The 17,948-nt window shown below is 44.1% G+C and overlaps 6 non-coding genes across 6 annotated transcripts; all 6 read left to right on the top strand.

Moving 5' to 3' along the window:
* Window positions 1-1,556: 1,556 nt before the first annotated feature.
* trnak-cuu (transfer RNA lysine (anticodon CUU)) lies at window positions 1,557-1,629 on the top strand. Its single transcript has one exon. It is a non-coding gene; the product is annotated as a tRNA-Lys (tRNA).
* A 1,936-nt stretch (window positions 1,630-3,565) lies between these two features.
* Window positions 3,566-3,638, top strand: trnak-cuu (transfer RNA lysine (anticodon CUU)). The gene has a single exon. It is a non-coding gene; the product is annotated as a tRNA-Lys (tRNA).
* Window positions 3,639-4,803: 1,165 nt separating this feature from the next.
* trnak-cuu (transfer RNA lysine (anticodon CUU)) lies at window positions 4,804-4,876 on the top strand. Its single transcript has one exon. It is a non-coding gene; the product is annotated as a tRNA-Lys (tRNA).
* Window positions 4,877-7,503: 2,627 nt separating this feature from the next.
* On the top strand, window positions 7,504-7,576 carry trnak-cuu (transfer RNA lysine (anticodon CUU)). Its single transcript has one exon. It is a non-coding gene; the product is annotated as a tRNA-Lys (tRNA).
* A 1,169-nt stretch (window positions 7,577-8,745) lies between these two features.
* Window positions 8,746-8,818, top strand: trnak-cuu (transfer RNA lysine (anticodon CUU)). Its single transcript has one exon. It is a non-coding gene; the product is annotated as a tRNA-Lys (tRNA).
* A 1,950-nt stretch (window positions 8,819-10,768) lies between these two features.
* On the top strand, window positions 10,769-10,841 carry trnak-cuu (transfer RNA lysine (anticodon CUU)). The gene has a single exon. It is a non-coding gene; the product is annotated as a tRNA-Lys (tRNA).
* The last annotated feature ends 7,107 nt before the right edge of the window (window positions 10,842-17,948 follow it).

Here is a 17,948-nt window from a genome sequence, read left to right as displayed (position 1 = left end):
CGCCACAGCTAACCGGGTATGTATCGCTCAATGAGGAAGTGATCAATGAAGTCCAGGTGATGTTATTTTAATGACAATTCTGCTTAATTGTCTACCTTTACTAGGTTGCAGCTAAACGTGTGGTTCATTGGACATCATCGTTCCCTGGACTGGCGGCTGTCTCGGCTGTCTCTGCTGTCTCTGCTGTCTCGGCTGTTTCGGTTCTTTCTTTCTTTTCGCCGGCTCTTGGTTGCGGCTCTTGTTCTCGGTCTGTTTGCCGGCTCTGTGATTGGTGCCGACAACTTGCTGTGGTTAACTGTGTTGGTGTGTATTTTCCATTAGGTTTACCGCCAACGTGTGTAGAGTTACTGCATTGTACTTTTTCTGTTAAACCTCAGGCTATGAGGATTATCACGCCTCATATGTCACCTGTGTTTTAAAAGTTATTGTGTGGAGTGAGTGAATGTGCGTGTGTGTTTTTACTGTGTATATTGGTCTGGTCACCAGCACTGCTAAATCAGGAGTACTAATTATTTGTTTCTTTTGTGCAGGTTTGGTGAGCCTCGGCGGCAGTTTAATCCCTGGTGGTGGTTCACGGATCCCTTTTTCGTTGGTGTGTTGTCACAGGTGTGATTATTTGGACCCCCTTTTTCTTCTTTTTGGTTATTTGTTTGCCTGCCGCCATGGTAAGCCAGCCTGCTCCCTTTATTGTTTAAGTTTAGTACTCCTGATTCTCTCATTTAAACTGGTGGCTTGCTTTTTATATTTAATGCCATAATTAATAAAGAAATTGTTGTATTTTTGGAAACACGTCTCAGCCCAAGTGATTATGAACCTGTGTGCCTTCAGTGTTTAAATGGTCCTTGGTTGATCATGTAGAATTGAATGTCCCGGGGGTGAAATTCCCCTGGGTGGCGTTGTCGCGATATTTGTGTGAATCCTAGCCATTTTTCCCCATTCTCCATTCCCCTTCCCTTAGAGCTCTCCCTTCGCCATGCCACATATGCATGTTGCGATGGTCCTCTCCACTGTCCTAAAGAACCACTTCATAGTTGAGAGGTCCAGTCTGCTGGAGGATGCGATATGGACCCTGCCACTTTGGAGCGAGCTTCGGGGTGAATGATTTTTCTGCCTTGGACATGGGATGAGCGCATAGCCAGACTCTGTCCTTCTCGTCAAAACCCATGTCCCTGTGGTGTTTGTCGTAATTCCTTTTCTGTGGATTACGGGCCAGAGAAAGGTTTTTGGAGACAAAGTCCTTCAGGTCATTGGGCTGGGATATTTTAGAATAGACTGAAGAGTCAGGCACAGCATCTCGTGGCTGCAGCACTACGTCCAGTGGTCCCCTGAGCGGTCGACAAAGATTGAGTTCAGCCGGGTTGACGCCTGTGGATTGATGTACGGCTGAGTTTAGAGCAAACCTGAACTCCGGAAGATGCTTATCCCACTGCTTATGCTGGGAACCCACACAAGATAGTATCATGGTTTATAGAGTCCCATTCACTCTTTAAATTAAGTTGATAGTATTAGGTGAATTTTTATACGTTGGGCGCCATATATTTATGTAGTGGCTCAAAGCCCGGCTAGCTCAGTCGGTAGAGCATGAGACTCTTAATCTCAGGGTCGTGGGTTCGAACCCCACGTTGGGCGCTGTTCGTTTAAGTAGCGGTTCATCTCAAAAATGTTGGACCCTTCAAAGGTTCAGGGTTGAAAAAAAACCTTGTCACCAATATCAAACTGAATGTTGCAGTCATCCTACACAACAAATAAAGAGGAGTTGCAGGCTTACAACAAGTAATTATAGTGAAATCCAGTCCGCATTTTCAGTTGTCTCTTCCTTCGACAGTCCGACCCATCCAACATAAACAATCCACTCTTGGTTTTCCAAATAATCCAACAAAAGAAGAACCAAACAAGGAGAGTGGGTTACGGCTGTTCATTCTCATTCAGTTCCAAAGAAACAAAAATGCTTGAAAGAAAAACGCTGTCTTTCGGTTTGGGAACGGAGAATGAATCACAAAGAAGAAAAAGGAAAGTGAACCAAACTCACAGGTCAGTGCTGTTTTTCGTGTGCGGCGGAGATGCTCGCGCTGCGGCTGGCGTCTTTTGGGGCAAAGTCCGACTTGCGCCGGCAATCGGTAACAGGTAACCGCGCACCATTTGTAGCGATTACGTGGGGAGACCTACACCATGAACAATCTGTCGCTGACTTGCCACCACCATACTGCTCTGGAGCACTGCAGATATGGGGAAGTAGCAGGGCTGGCCTCCCCAGCGCGCGGAAAACACCACCATCTTACTGTCTGGAAATCAGATGGGCTGACGGGGCGTGGAGGTCTGGTGAATGTTCATACACTTTCTCCATACATTCTATATATATATTGCACTTTGGCTGTCGCCACCGCCCACCCCCCCACCACCCCTTTGGGGGAAAAAAAACAAAAAGCACAGCACATCGAAGGCAAATACAGTAACAATATACACGACCCCATGACCAGTCTATATATGGCTAGTAAATGCCCACCAGTATTTCAGAAATAATGCACCCAATTGCCTTTTACTTCCTCCTATTAAGTACCTCAAAAATACGCTGGCTTTAAAATGTACTACTTGAGTGCATATTTATAATTGACTAAACACTACAGTGGTTCTGATTCCGGTTCAAAAGTACATTTGAAGCACATAAAATCAAGTACTTTATTATTAGTAGTATTATTATTTAAGCGGTGCCATTTGAATTCGGAGGTCAAAGTAAGGCAGTTGTTTCATATTCTGTCAACTTATAAAGCTGATTTCTGTATGACTGTCTTAACCTGTGGCTGTCTGACTCATCATTCATCATTGTTGTTTTTCTTTCCTTTTTTTTTGTTGTTGTTTCTGTCCCAGGAGAACTGGAAGGAGTATTTGGGAATCCAAACAATTCCTCATCCTCTGTTTCCTCCTCAAATATTCCCTGTAGGTGATCTTGCTGGAGCTCATCCATTTATTCAGCAGATGGATAACACGGTTTGAGGCGGGAGATATGCATGTTGCGATGGTCCTCTCCACTGTCCTAAAGAACCACTTCATAGTTGAGAGGTCCAGTCTGCTGGAGGATGCGATATGGACCCTGCCATTTTGGAGCGAGCTTCGCGGTGAATGATTTTTCTGCCTTGGACATGGGATGAGCGCATCGCCAGACTCTGTCCTTCTCTTCAAAAAACTCATATCCCTGTGGTGTTTGTCGTAATTCCTTTTCTGTGGATTACGGGCCAGAGAAAGTTTTTTGGAGACAAAGTCCTTCAGGTCACTGAGCTGGGATATTTTAGAATAGACTGAAGAGTCAGGCACAGCACCTCGTGGCTGCAGCACTACGTCCAGTGGTCCCCTGAGCAGTCGACAAAGATTGAGTTCAGCTGGGTTGACGCCTGTGGAGTGATGTACGGCTGAGTTTAGAGCAAACCTGAACTCTGGAAGATGCTTATGCTGATAACCCACAAAAGATGCTATCATGGTTTTTAGAGTCTGGTTGAGTCTTCAAATTAAGTTGATAGTATTAGGTGGGTTTTTATACGTTGAGTGCCATATATTTGCATAGAGGCTCAGAGCCCGGCTAGCTCAGTCGGTAGAGCATGAGACTCTTAATCTCAGGGTCGTGGGTTCGAGCCCCACGTTGGGCGCAGTTTGTTTAATTGGCAGTTCATCTCAAAAATGTCGCACCCTGCAAAGGTTTTGAACAAAACCTTGTCACCAATATCAAACTGAATATCACAGTCATTCTATACAACAAATAAAGAGGAGGATACAGGCTTTTAACAATCAACTCAAGTTATTCATTGTGAAATCCAGTCAGCGTTTTCAGTTGTCTCTTCTTTCTACAGTCTGACCGGTCCAACATAAACAATCCACTCCTGGTTTTCCACATAATCCAACAAAAGAAGAACCAAACAAGGGAGTGGGTTACGGCTGTTCATTCAGTTCCAGAGAAACAAAAATACTCCAAAGAAAAACGCTGCCGTTTGGTTTGGGAACGGAGGATGAATCACAACGAAGAAAAAGAAAAGTCAACCAAACTGGATGTCTGATTCATCAATATTGTTTTTCTTTTTTTGTTGTTGTTGTTACTTTCCCAGGAGAACAGGAAGGAGTATTTGGGAATCCAAAGAATTCCTCATCCTCTGTTTCCTCCTCAAATATTCCCTGTAGGTGATCTTGCTGGAGCTCATCCACTTATTCAGCAGATGGATAACACGGTTTGAGGCGGGAGATATGCATGTTGCGATGGTCCTCTCCACTGTCCTAAAGAACCACTTCATAGTTGAGAGGTCCAGTCTGCTGGAGGATGCGATATGGACCCTGCCATTTTGGAGCGAGCTTCGCGGTGAATGATTTTTCTGCCTTGGACATGGGATGAGCGCATAGCCAGACTCTGTCCTTCTCTTCAAAAAACTCATATCCCTGTGGTGTTTGTCGTAATTCCTTTTCTGTGGATTACGGGCCAGAGAAAGGTTTTTGGAGACAAAGTCCTTCAGGTCATTGAGCTGGGATATTTTAGAATAGACTGAAGAGTCAGGCACAGCACCTCGTGGCTGCAGCACTACGTCCAGTGGTCCCCTGAGCGATCGACAAAGATTGAGTTCAGCTGGGTTGACGCCTGTGGATTGATGTACGGCTGAGTTTAGAGCAAACCTGAACTCTGGAAGATGCTTATCCCACTGCTTATGCTGGGAACCCACAAAAGATGCTATCATGGTTTTTAGAGTCTGGTTGAGTCTCCAAATTAAGTTGATAGTATTAGGTGGGTTTTTATACGTTGAGTGCCATATATTTGCTTAGTGTTTCAGAGCCCGGCTAGCTCAGTCGGTAGAGCATGAGACTCTTAATCTCAGGGTCGTGGGTTCGAGCCCCACGTTGGGCGCAGTTCGTTTGAATAGCAGTTCATCTCAAAAATGTTGCTCCCTGCAAAGGTGTTGAACAAAACCCTGCCACCAATATCAAACTGAATATCACAGTCATTCTATACAACAAATAAAGAGGAGGATACAGGCTTGTAACAATCAACTCAAGTTATTCATTGTGAGATCCAGTCAGCGTTTTCAGTCGTCCCTTCTTTCTACAGTCTGACCCGTCCAACATAAACAATCCACTCCTGGTTTTCCACATAATGCAACAAAAGAAGAACCAAACAAGGGAGTGGGTTATGGCTGTTCATTCAGTTCCAGAGAAACAAAAATACTCCAAAGAAAAACGCTGCCGTCTGGTTTGGGAGCGAAGGATGAATCACAACGAAGAAAAAGCAAAGTGAACCAAACATCCGTCTGATTCATCAATATTGTTTTTCTTTTTTTGTTGTTGTTGTTACTTTCCCAGGAGAACAGGAAGGAGTATTTGGGAATCCAAAGAATTCCTCATCCTCTGTTTCCTCCTCAAATATTCCCTGTAGGTGATCTTGCTGGAGCTCATCCACTTATTCAGCAGATGGATAACACGGTTTGAGGCAGGAGATATGTGTGGCCGGATGGTTTCTCCCTCCTAGCCACTGTGTGGCACTGTGCTATTCCAATCGACGCTGTAACAGCGGGGTGGTATCCGGCGCCATTGCATATATATACACAGGTGGGTGGCTTCACCTCAGTCTCATGCTTTCTCTTGAGCTCTCCCCGCGGTGGTAACCGCAGCCGAGCGGGCTGGATCCGGCGTGATCAATCGGGACGCACATATCATTGGTACAGGTAATGGGCTTTTCCCCCTTCCCTTTGATGTGATGTGCAGCGCATTTAGTGACAGCCTGCTTTACTTTGTTTAGTGACGCTGGGAGACGGGTCGCTCCGTTCAGCGTGCCGTGGGTGCTTCTGTGACGACAGGGTAAGCTATGCGGTCCGCATTATGTGATCTGATGTGTCAACTGGTCCCTGATTTTGTGTGGTTGCTGCAGTTTATTTGCTGCTGCTGTCATTGGATCTCCTCCTACTGCATTGCTTCTACGCTGCGCCACAGCTAACCGGGTATGTATCGCTCAATGAGGAAGTGATCAATGAAGTCCAGGTGATGTTATTTTAATGACAATTCTGCTTAATTGTCTACCTTTACTAGGTTGCAGCTAAACGTGTGGTTCATTGGACATCATCGTTCCCTGGACTGGCGGCTGTCTCGGCTGTCTCTGCTGTCTCGGCTGTCTCGGCTGTTTCGGTTCTTTCTTTCTTTTCGCCGGCTCTTGGTTGCGGCTCTTGTTCTCGGTCTGTTTGCCGGCTCTGTGATTGGTGCCGACAACTTGCTGTGGTTGATTGTGTTGGTGTGTATTTTCCATTAGGTTTACCGCCAACGTGTGTAGAGTTACTGCATTGTACTTTTTCTGTTAAACCTCAGGCTATGAGGATTATCACGCCTCATATGTCACCTGTGTTTTAAAAGTTATTGTGTGGAGTGAGTGAATGTGCGTGTGTGTTTTTACTGTGTATATTGGTCTGGTCACCAGCACTGCTAAATCAGGAGTACTAATTATTTGTTTCTTTTGTGCAGGTTTGGTGAGCCTCAGTGGCAGTTTAATCCCTGGTGGTGGTTCACGGATCCCTTTTTCGTTGGTGTGTTGTCACAGGTGTGATTATTTGGACCCCCTTTTTCTTCTTTTTGGTTATTTGTTTGCCTGCCGCCATGGTAAGCCAGCCTGCTCCCTTTATTGTTTAAGTTTAGTACTCCTGATTCTCTCATTTAAACTGGTGGCTTGCTTTTTATATTTAATGCCATAATTAATAAAGAAATTGTTGTATTTTTGGAAACACGTCTCAGCCCAAGTGATTATGAACCTGTGTGCCTTCAGTGTTTAAATGGTCCTTGGTTGATCATGTAGAATTGAATGTCCCGGGGGTGAAATTCCGCTGGGTGGCGTTGTCGCAATATTTGTGTGAATCCAAGCCATTTTTCCCCATTCTCCATTCCCCTTCCCTTAGAGCTCTCCCTTCGCCACGCCACATATGCATGTTGCGATGGTCCTCTCCACTGTCCTAAAGAACCACTTCATAGTTGAGAGGTCCAGTCTGCTGGAGGATGCGATATGGACCCTGCCACTTTGGAGCGAGCTTCGGGGTGAATGATTTTTCTGCCTTGGACATGGGATGAGCGCATAGCCAGACTCTGTCCTTCTCGTCAAAACCCATGTCCCTGTGGTGTTTGTCGTAATTCCTTTTCTGTGGATTACGGGCCAGAGAAAGGTTTTTGGAGACAAAGTCCTTCAGGTCATTGGGCTGGGATATTTTAGAATAGACTGAAGAGTCAGGCACAGCATTTCGTGGCTGCAGCACTACGTCCAGTGGTCCCCTGAGCGGTCGACAAAGATTGAGTTCAGCCGGGTTGACGCCTGTGGATTGATGTACGGCTGAGTTTAGAGCAAACCTGAACTCCGGAAGATGCTTATCCCACTGCTTATGCTGGGAACCCACACAAGATAGTATCATGGTTTTTAGAGTCCCATTCACTCTTTAAATTAAGTTGATAGTATTAGGTGAATTTTTATACGTTGGGCGCCATATATTTATGTAGTGGCTCAAAGCCCGGCTAGCTCAGTCGGTAGAGCATGAGACTCTTAATCTCAGGGTCGTGGGTTCGAGCCCCACGTTGGGCGCTGTTCGTTTAAGTAGCGGTTCATCTCAAAAATGTTGGACCCTTCAAAGGTTCAGGGTTGAAAAAAAACCCTGTCACCAATATCAAACTGAATATCACAGTCATTCTATACAACAAATAAAGAGGAGGATACAGGCTTATAACAATCAACACAAGTTATTCATTGTGAAATCCAGTCCGCATTTTCAGTTGTCTCTTCTTTCTACAGTCTGACCCGTCCAACATAAACAATCCACTCCTGGTTTTCCACATAATCCAACAAAAGAAGAACCAAACAAGGGAGTGGGTTACGGCTGTTCATTCAGTTCCAGAGAAACAAAAATACTCCAAAGAAAAACGCTGCCGTTTGGTTTGGGAACGAAGGATGAATCACAACGAAGAAAAAGAAAAGTGAACCAAACTGGATGTCTGATTCATCAATATTGTTTTTCTTTTTTTGTTGTTGTTGTTACTTTCCCGGGAGAACAGGAAGGAGTATTTGGGAATCCAAAGAATTCCTCATCCTCTGTTTCCTCCTCAAATATTCCCTGTAGGTGATCTTGCTGGAGCTCATCCACTTATTCAGCAGATGGATAACACGGTTTGAGGCGGGAGATATGCATGTTGCGATGGTCCTCTCCACTGTCCTAAAGAACCACTTCATAGTTGAGAGGTCCAGTCTGCTGGAGGATGCGATATGGACCCTGCCACTTTGGAGCGAGCTTCGGGGTGAATGATTTTTCTGCCTTGGACATGGGATGAGCGCATAGCCAGACTCTGTCCTTCTCGTCAAAACCCATGTCCCTGTGGTGTTTGTCGTAATTCCTTTTCTGTGGATTACGGGCCAGAGAAAGGTTTTTGGAGACAAAGTCCTTCAGGTCATTGGGCTGGGATATTTTAGAATAGACTGAAGAGTCAGGCACAGCATCTCGTGGCTGCAGCACTACGTCCAGTGGTCCCCTGAGCGGTCGACAAAGATTGAGTTCAGCCGGGTTGACGCCTGTGGATTGATGTACGGCTGAGTTTAGAGCAAACCTGAACTCCGGAAGATGCTTATCCCACTGCTTATGCTGGGAACCCACACAAGATAGTATCATGGTTTTTAGAGTCCCATTCACTCTTTAAATTAAGTTGATAGTATTAGGTGAATTTTTATACGTTGGGCGCCATATATTTATGTAGTGGCTCAAAGCCCAGCAAGCTCAGTCGGTAGCGCATGAGACTCTTAATCTCAGGGTCGTGGGTTCGAGCCCCATATTGGGCGCTGTTCGCTTGAGTAGCGGTTCATCTCAAAAATGTTGGACCCTACAAAGGTTCAGCGTTGAAAAAAAACCTTGTCACCAATATCAAACTGAATGTTGCAGTCATCCTACACAACAAATAAAGAGGAGTTGCAGGCTTACAACAAGTAATTATAGTGAAATCCAGTCCGGATTTTCAGTCGTCTCTTCCTTCTACAGTCCGACCCATCCAACATAAACAATCCACTCTTGGTTTTCCAAATAATCCAACAAAAGAAGAACCAAACAAGGAGAGTGGGTTACGGCTGTTCATTCTCATTCAGTTCCAAAGAAACAAAAATACTTGAAAGAAAAACGCTGTCTTTCGGTTTGGGAACGGAGAATGAATCACAACGAAGAAAAAGGAAAGTGAACCAAACTCACAGGTCAGTGCTGTTTTTCGTGTGCGGCGGAGATGCTCGCGCTGCGGCTGGCGTCTTTTGGGGCAAAGTCCGACTTGCGCCGGCAATCGGTAACAGGTAACCGCGCACCATTTGTAGCGATTACGTGGGGAGACCTACACCATGAACAATCTGTCGCTGACTTGCCACCACCATACTGCTCTGGAGCACTGCAGATATGGGGAAGTAGCAGGGCTGGCCTCCCCAGCGCGCGGAAAACACCACCATCTTACTGTCTGGAAATCAGATGGGCTGACGGGGCGTGGAGGTCTGGTGAATGTTCATACACTTTCTCCATACATTCTATATATATATTGCACTTTGGCTGTCGCCACCGCCCACCCCCCCACCACCCCTTTGGGGAAAAAAAAACAAAAAGCACAGCACATCGAAGGCAAATACAGTAACAATATACACGACCCCATGACCAGTCTATATATGGCTAGTAAATGCCCACCAGTATTTCAGAAATAATGCACCCAATTGCCTTTTACTTCCTCCTATTAAGTACCTCAAAAATACGCTGGCTTTAAAATGTACTACTTGAGTGCATATTTATAATTGACTAAACACTACAGTGGTTCTGATTCCGGTTCAAAAGTACATTTGAAGCACATAAAATCAAGTACTTTATTATTAGTAGTAGTATTATTTAAGCGGTGCCATTTGAATTCGGAGGTCAAAGTAAGGCAGTTGTTTCATATTCTGTCAACTTATAAAGCTGATTTCTATATGACTGTCTTAACCTGTGGCTGTCTGACTCATCATTCATCATTGTTGTTTTTCTTTCCTTTTTTTTTTTGTTGTTGTTTCTTTCCCAGGAGAACTGGAAGGAGAATTTGGGCATCCAAAGAATTCCTCATCCTCTATTTCCTCCTCAAATATTCCCTGTAGGTGATCTTGCTGGAGCTCTTCCATTTATTCAGCAGATGGATAACACGGTTTGAGGCGGGAGATATGCATGTTGCGATGGTCCTCTCCACTGTCCTAAAGAACCACTTCATAGTTGAGAGGTCCAGTCTGCTGGAGGATGCGATATGGACCCTGCCATTTTGGAGCGAGCTTCGCGGTGAATGATTTTTCTGCCTTGGACATGGGATGAGCGCATAGCCAGACTCTGTCCTTCTCTTCAAAAAACTCATATCCCTGTGGTGTTTGTCGTAATTCCTTTTCTGTGGATTACGGGCCAGAGAAAGTTTTTTGGAGACAAAGTCCTTCAGGTCATTGGGCTGGGATATTTTAGAATAGACTGAAGAGTCAGGCACAGCACCTCGTGGCTGCAGCACTACGTCCAGTGGTCCCCTGAGCGATCGACAAAGATTGAGTTCAGCTGGGTTGACGCCTGTGGATTGATGTACGGCTGAGTTTAGAGCAAACCTGAACTCTGGAAGATGCTTATCCCACTGCTTATGCTGGGAACCCACAAAAGATGCTATCATGGTTTTTAGAGTCTGGTTGAGTCTTCAAATTAAGTTGATAGTATTAGGTGGGTTTTTATACGTTGAGTGCCATATATTTGCTTAGTGGTTCAGAGCCCGGCTAGCTCAGTCGGTAGAGCATGAGACTCTTAATCTCAGGGTCGTGGGTTCGAGCCCCACGTTGGGCGCAGTTTGTTTGAGTAGCAGTTCATCTCAAAAATGTTGCACCCTGCAAAGGTTCAGTGTTGAACAAAACCTTGTCACCGATATCAAACCGAATGTCACAGTCATTCTATACAACAAATACAGAGGAGGATACAGGCTTATAACAATCAACACAAGTTATTCATTGTGAAATCCAGTCCGCATTTTCAGTCGTCTCTTCTTTCTACAATCTGACCCGTCCAACATAAACAATCCACTCCTGGTTTTCCACATAATCCAACAAAAGAAGAACCAAACAAGGGAGTGGGTTACGGCTGTTCATTCAGTTCCAGAGAAACAAAAATACTCCAAAGAAAAACGCTGCCATTTGGTTTGGGAACGGAGGATGAATCACAACGAAGAAAAAGGAAAGTGAACCAAACTCACAGGTCCGTGCTGTTTTTCGTGTGCGGCGGAGTTGCTCGCGCTGCGGCTGGCGTCTTTCAGGGCAACGTCTGACTTGCGCCGGCGAGGCACCGAGGAACACTAAAACTGAAATAAATAAATAGAATAAAAAAAATAATATAAAAATAATTAAAATAAAGGTTAAAATATGTATAACCATAAAACCCTAAAAGTTCAAAAATCGAGTAATAATAAATAATAATAATAATAATAAAAAGCATAAGAAGAAGGGTTAAGAATAATCAAAACAAGTTGATGGCCTGGTAAAAAGATGAGTCTTGAGCCTCTTTTTAAAAATATCAACAGTCTCTGTAGCCCTGAGGTTCTCCAGCAGACTGTTCCACAATTGGGGTCTTAGTAACCGAATGCCGCCTCCCCGTGTGTTTTAGATCTAACTTGTGGTATAGATAAAAGGCCCGCGCCAGAGGACCTCAGGGCTCGAGAGGGTTGATATGGTAAAAGTAAGTCTAATAAGAAGGCCCAAGACCATTAAAACATTTATAAACTAATAAAAGAACCTTGAAATCGATCCTGAAGTGCACAGGCAGCCAATGCAGCGATTTTAAAACTGGTGTAATATGCTCCCGCCCTATGGTCCTTGTCAGCACTCGTGTGGCTGAATTTTATAATCACTGAGTATTCGATATACTTTTTTTCTGGGACGACCAGAGAGCAGGGCATTACAGTAATCCAAACGACAAGATATAAAAGCATGCATCAGCACCTCTGTGCTCGCCTGAGAGAGAAATGGCGGACACTGACTATATTCCTAAAATGATGAAAACCAATCTTTGTTATGTTTTTAATATGTGGAATAAAGGAAAGCTCAGAGTCAAAGATTGCGCCCAAATTTTTAACAGATTTTGATGGTTTAAAATCCGTTAGTTTTGGTAAAAGTTTCTCTCTCTGGCGCTCAGGACCAATGACTAAAATCTCTGTTTTGCCCTGGTTGAGCTGTAGGAAATTCACTGCCGTCCATGACTGAATATCGGAAATACAGCTAAAAAGAGCATCAATCGCCCCTGTGTCTTCAGGAGACACGGCGATGTACAGTTGCGTATCATCAGAATTACTATGGAAGCTGATACCATGCCTCCTGATGACACCCCCCAGGAGAAGCATGCAAACATTTAAAAGGACTGGACCTAAAATTGACCCCTGGCGGACCCCACACTTTATCTCATGTGTTCCTGAGTAACTTGTATCCAAACTTACAAAGAAGCTTCGATCAGTAAGGTAAGAGTCGAACCATTTCAAAACAGTACCAGAGAGGCCAACCAGGTGCTTTAGTCTGTTTAATAAAATGTGATGGTCTACTGTAGCGAAGGCGGCGGTCAGATCCAACATCACCAAGACTGTGAGTTTATGATTATGTAAGTTGCACCTGATATCATTTAAAATCTTTAAAAGGGCTGTCTCTGTACTGTGATTCATCCTAAAACCAGACTGATGCTTCTCTAAAATGTTGTCCTGAGTTAAAAAAAAAAAAAAGGATTTACTGGGTTAAAAACAAGTTTTTCTAAAACTTTACTTAAAAATGGTAAGTTGGATACAGGCCGATAGTTATTTAAGACATTGGGGTCTAAGTTGCTCTTCTTCAGAAGGGGCCTCACCACTGCCGTTTTAAAGGAAGTAGGAAAGACACCTGTCTGAAGAGAGCAATTCACAATGTACAGCAACTGTTCCTCAAAGAAGCCATAAAATGTCTTAAAAGATGGTGTAGGAATTGGGTCTAGAAGGCAGGTTGTGGGCTTAACCTGGGAGAATACTCAACCAAGCGTCCTTGCATCTACCAGGGCAAAACTTTCCAGTGTTTTGTCGGGTAAAATCAACGCCATAGGTGAGTCGACAGTTAAAATTTGTTGGGGTAAAAGATTCAACCTGATGTAATTGATTTTACTTCTGAAGTGGTCTGCAAAGTCCTCACATAGGGTGTCATTAGGAATGGAGGGTCTGTTAAAATTTTTATTAGTTAAAAGGTCAATCGTAGAGAAGAGATATTTCGGGTTATTTTTATGGTTAGTAATTAGATTATGAAAATGAGACATTCTTGCACGTTTGACCGTGATATTATAAGATTTAAGATGTTCACAGAAGATGTCATAATGAACTGTTAACTTGGACTCTCTCCGCCTTCTCTCAGCTCTCCTGCAGCTTCTTTACAAATCCCTGATCTCTCCAGTTCTCCATGGTGGTATGGGTCTTGTTTTGATTTTTTTGGTTACAAGTGGAGCAACTGAGTCCAGTGTTGACCTAATTTTGTTGTTAAAATTATCAATAACAAAATCACAGGGGGCTGGTAGAATATCTGCAGGGCAGCTTTCTAAAATCTGAATAAAATTTGCAGCCACTTCAGAATTTAGGTAGCGTTTCCTCATTGTTCTCACAGGGGCCTCCCACTGGTTAAAACTGGCGATGTTAAAAAACACACAAAAATGGTCTGACACAGCCAGATCCATGACAGAGAGCGCACCCACGGACAGGCCATAGGTTATGACCTGGTCCAGGGTGCGCCCCCTGCCGTGCGTCAGCTGCATGATGTGCTGTTTAAAATCAAGGCAATATAAAATGTTTAAAAAATCTCTTGACATCGAGTCTGTCGCAATGTCCAGGTGCAGGTTAAAATCACCAGTTATTAAAATCCTATTATAAGCCGAATGAATAACAGACAGTAGGTCTGAAAATTCACTGATAAAAACAGTAGAGTGACGGGGTGGTCTATAGACTGTCACACACAGGATTCCGATCTGACCAGGTGCATATTGATTGTCCATGTGATGTCGGAGAAAGAAGAAAATGTTTGAGGCGAGCAGCCATGAACCCCGGGGATTTAAATGAACGCCATCCCGGTAAAAAGCGTCCTTGCGCTTCCATAAAAGATTAAAATTGTCAATAAAAGCGATGCCATAATTCCGACAGGCAGTGGAGAGCCAGGTATGGAGGCTCAGGAGCCTGGAGAAACGCCCGATCCCACGGCCGAGAGTCGGCACAGGACCAGCATGAAGGACTTCACGCTGCTCTGGGAAAGACGGTGAAAGAGTCCGATAAAATCCTTTTTTAGGATTTCCGATTTCTTTTTCGCCACATCATTGGTGCCGACATGAATCACAACCATTGTGACTGTGGGGTGTGCCTCCAGTATATCGGGGATTTTGGCAGCGATGTCATTTACTGTGGCACCAGGGAAGCACAGAGTTGTGGATAGCCATGACCTCACAACGCCTGATGATGGAGTCCCCGATGATCACAGTCTTGGGAGCTGGCTGATGCGAGATCCGGGCGCCGTTCAGTGGAGGTGAAGGGGGATCATGGATATGGTGTAACCCTTCGCTGGTGGCAGCCACTGTGGCAGACTGGGTAGGCATTCCGCGGCCCACTGGAGACATTCTGGAGCCCGGGTCCCGGCGGCCAGGTGAGCCTGGTGCAAGTGACTTTGGCCGTGGAGTGAATGTGAGCGCTGCCGGTTTTCGCAAAGCGTAGGGACAAGCCGCCACAGAGCCTGATGCACCAGCGCTGCTACAGTTATTGGCGGGGGAGAGTACTCCTTTTGTCTGGTAGGGCATTGCTCATTTTTATCCAGTGGAGGAAACTCATCTTTGTCCAGGATGTTGAACCGGTTGGACAGGCGAAGATCCTGAGCTGCCGGAGGAGGACAAGGCTGTGACAGTCTCATGGTTTTGCCGTGGTGAGGTACCGTCCTCCATGGAGCCGTCTGGTCTGGGTTAGAACACCGGAGAGCTCTGGGTTTGACTCCCAGCCGTGCCCACTTGTCCTCGGTAAGGAGGTGAGTGGTCCACGGCACGGTGTTATCCAGGTCTCTCTCAGTGGCAGAAGCAGCTGCAGGTACGGTGCTGGAACACTGCACAAGCACTGTGTCGATGTGGCGCTCATCTTCCCTGATTTTGTGAAGAAGGGAGACTGTTTTCCAGATCGATGACCTTCTGACTCAGCCAGAGACAGCCATCACAGGGACTAGGTGGTGAGGTAAGTGGTGGCATCATTCCTGCTTTGCTAGGTCTAGCTAGCCTACCAGGCTAAAAACAAGTAGCACAGTAGCTATAAAAGCAGTAAAATCGGAGTCTGATGATAAAAATCCCTCTATCGTCTTGCCAGTTGTAGTTAAAATCACATAAAAGGTGTAGTTAAAATCACAAAGATGTAGTTAAAATCACATAAAAGACAGATAAAAGGCAGTTTTAAAAAGTTTGCCTGAGAGAGCTCCGACAGGTAGACTCGGAAACACCACGCATGTGCAGTTGCAATATTCGCCTGTCAGCCTGTTTCTATGTGTTCTCTTGCTCCCCCCTGTAACAACTATGTCCTTATTCAGAGGTACATGCATATGGTTTTAAGGAATATAAATCCACCTGTATGTCTAAACAAAGAGACACTACGTTTCAGCTTTCATTCGGCTCGGCTGCAGGATTTATTCTGCAGCAAGTGTCTCAGTGCTTTTTTTCCCCTTTCTGGCACTAGTGACCTATTTGAAACTTGCTTTAACTCAGAAACCAGTAATACACCACGAAATTTGGTCTTTTAAACATATTTATCCACAATGAAGTAAATTTAATAAACTGTATGCATATGGGTATCTGTTTTCAAACACATTTTTAAAAAAACTTGTTTTTTTTCTTAGAAATGCAGCATTTGTTTATTAGTTATTGCCAAAATCTAATCACTTGGTCCTTGCATAATTTCTGACCTTCTCTGAAAATTTCATCCAGATCCGTTAATCTGTTTTTGAGTAATGCTGCTAACAGACAGACAGACAAATCAGTGGCAATTGTTACATAACTCCACCGAGGATCCGCTTCCTTAGCGACGTAATAATGCATGCACAACTGGAGTTAGGAAACAGGTTTCCACATAGTTATTCAAGCTTCTATGGCCTGCAGAGCTTTTCCAGTGTTTTGAACGAACCTGACTCTCAAGAAACCTGTAAAAGTTCTGCAGCGGGTTCAAGTCAGACCCATTTATTGCATGTATTTCCACTACTCTTCTCCCATGCTTCCTGTCTCTCTCTTCACTATAATAAAGACAAAAAGGCCAAAAACATAAATATATGTCACCTCCTTCAGAGTGGTTTCCTTTTCCAATGATACACAGATTCTATCACTGCTGTCACTCTTGGAGTACCTCCTGGAAGGTCCATTCTGTAAGCTTGTTAAGAATCATAGGCAATGTCCTTTGAATCTTTTTCAGCATGTCCAAACAGCTGCTATTCGGCTTGAAATTCATTTTAGGAAAGAAGCACAAAGAGCCAAATCTGCCAAGCAGGATGGCTGAAGAGAGATGAAACCAGACTAAATAAAGTTGACATAAACTCATGGGTGTTCAGTGTGCTGTGAGCAGATGTATCATGAAGGTTAGTGCCAAGCCACTCTGTGTTTACAGTCTGATCCCGGTGGAGGAATTCACAACATCGACAAAAGCCATGAGCACGCTCTTGGTTGCGTTTCTGACCCGCTGCACTTGCTTTGACTCTAAATGCCAGTGATGATCCTCAACAAGAAGTTTGGGTCCTTCAGAACCTGCTGACCAAACTCACGCAGACTTTCACACAGTGCAGCTACTTCCCATGATCAGTGCATGCTCAGTGGAAGCCAGGATTGACTTAAATGTCAGCAGTTTCCCTGATAGTTATACGACGATCCTGAAGCATGATTTGTTCAGTTTGGTGGAACTTCATGGTGATGCTGCCTCTTCAGCCATGAAGGTAATTGGCAAGAAGGACTTCCCATACCTTCAGATGATATTTGAGAAGTCAGTGCTCAGTCTGGCAAACAGAGTACTGTCTGATCCTTCTCATACTCTTTTTTTTTTCAGAGTATGAGTTGTTACCTTCTGGTAGATGCTACAGTGTGTCATGCTAAGAGTAACCGTTTTCAACTCTGCTTTATTCCCGTTTCCACTGTATTATTGAACAGCCGGTACATAGTGCACAGCTCGAATTAGGGTACCTGCTACCGGCTACCGCAGGACTGATATACCTGCACTTGTGTTTTATTTGCGTTGCTTAATGGGAATGGGTATCCTACAAGCCAGTGTTCTTCTTAAATGCTGTACTTTCCTGCTACTGTGTTGTCTTTTATAATGTTGATGTGACTGTAGCGCATCTATCTATCTATCTATCTATCTATCTATCTATCTATCTATCTATCTATCTATCTATCTATCTATCTATCTATCTATCTATCTATCTATCTATCTATCTTCTGCCCATTCTGAAACAAGCCTGCTGTTCAAACTAATCACCTGACTCAGTACTTTGGTTTTCTGAAGCATTTCATTTTAGAACATTCTTCTGGAATACATTGTTTCATGATAACAAACGAACAAACCAACAATTTAAAAAAATGTTTTCCAGATTTTCTCAAGTTCTCAGATAACAGAATGTTTTTTTTTAATGCAGAACATTTTATAATGTTCCCATTGACATATTAAAGGTAGAACATTTCCTTTTCTGCTGAAGGAACATATAAAATATTCTTATGTGAAATGTTTTCATAATGATAACATTGGATGTTCTAAATGCAACATTTGATAAATGTTTTCAAGATGTTATCAAGGCATCTGATAACACAACTTTTTATAAAGGCAATCCTGGCTGCAACATTCTGAGGATGTTACCTGGGTGGTTCTTGAGGAACACATCACAGAACCTTCTTCTAAAAAACAATATTACA

This window comes from Acanthochromis polyacanthus, chromosome 10, assembly GCF_021347895.1.
Source record: "Acanthochromis polyacanthus isolate Apoly-LR-REF ecotype Palm Island chromosome 10, KAUST_Apoly_ChrSc, whole genome shotgun sequence".
NCBI lineage: Eukaryota > Metazoa > Chordata > Actinopteri > Pomacentridae > Acanthochromis > Acanthochromis polyacanthus.
This window is presented reverse-complemented; position numbering and strand designations above follow the sequence as displayed.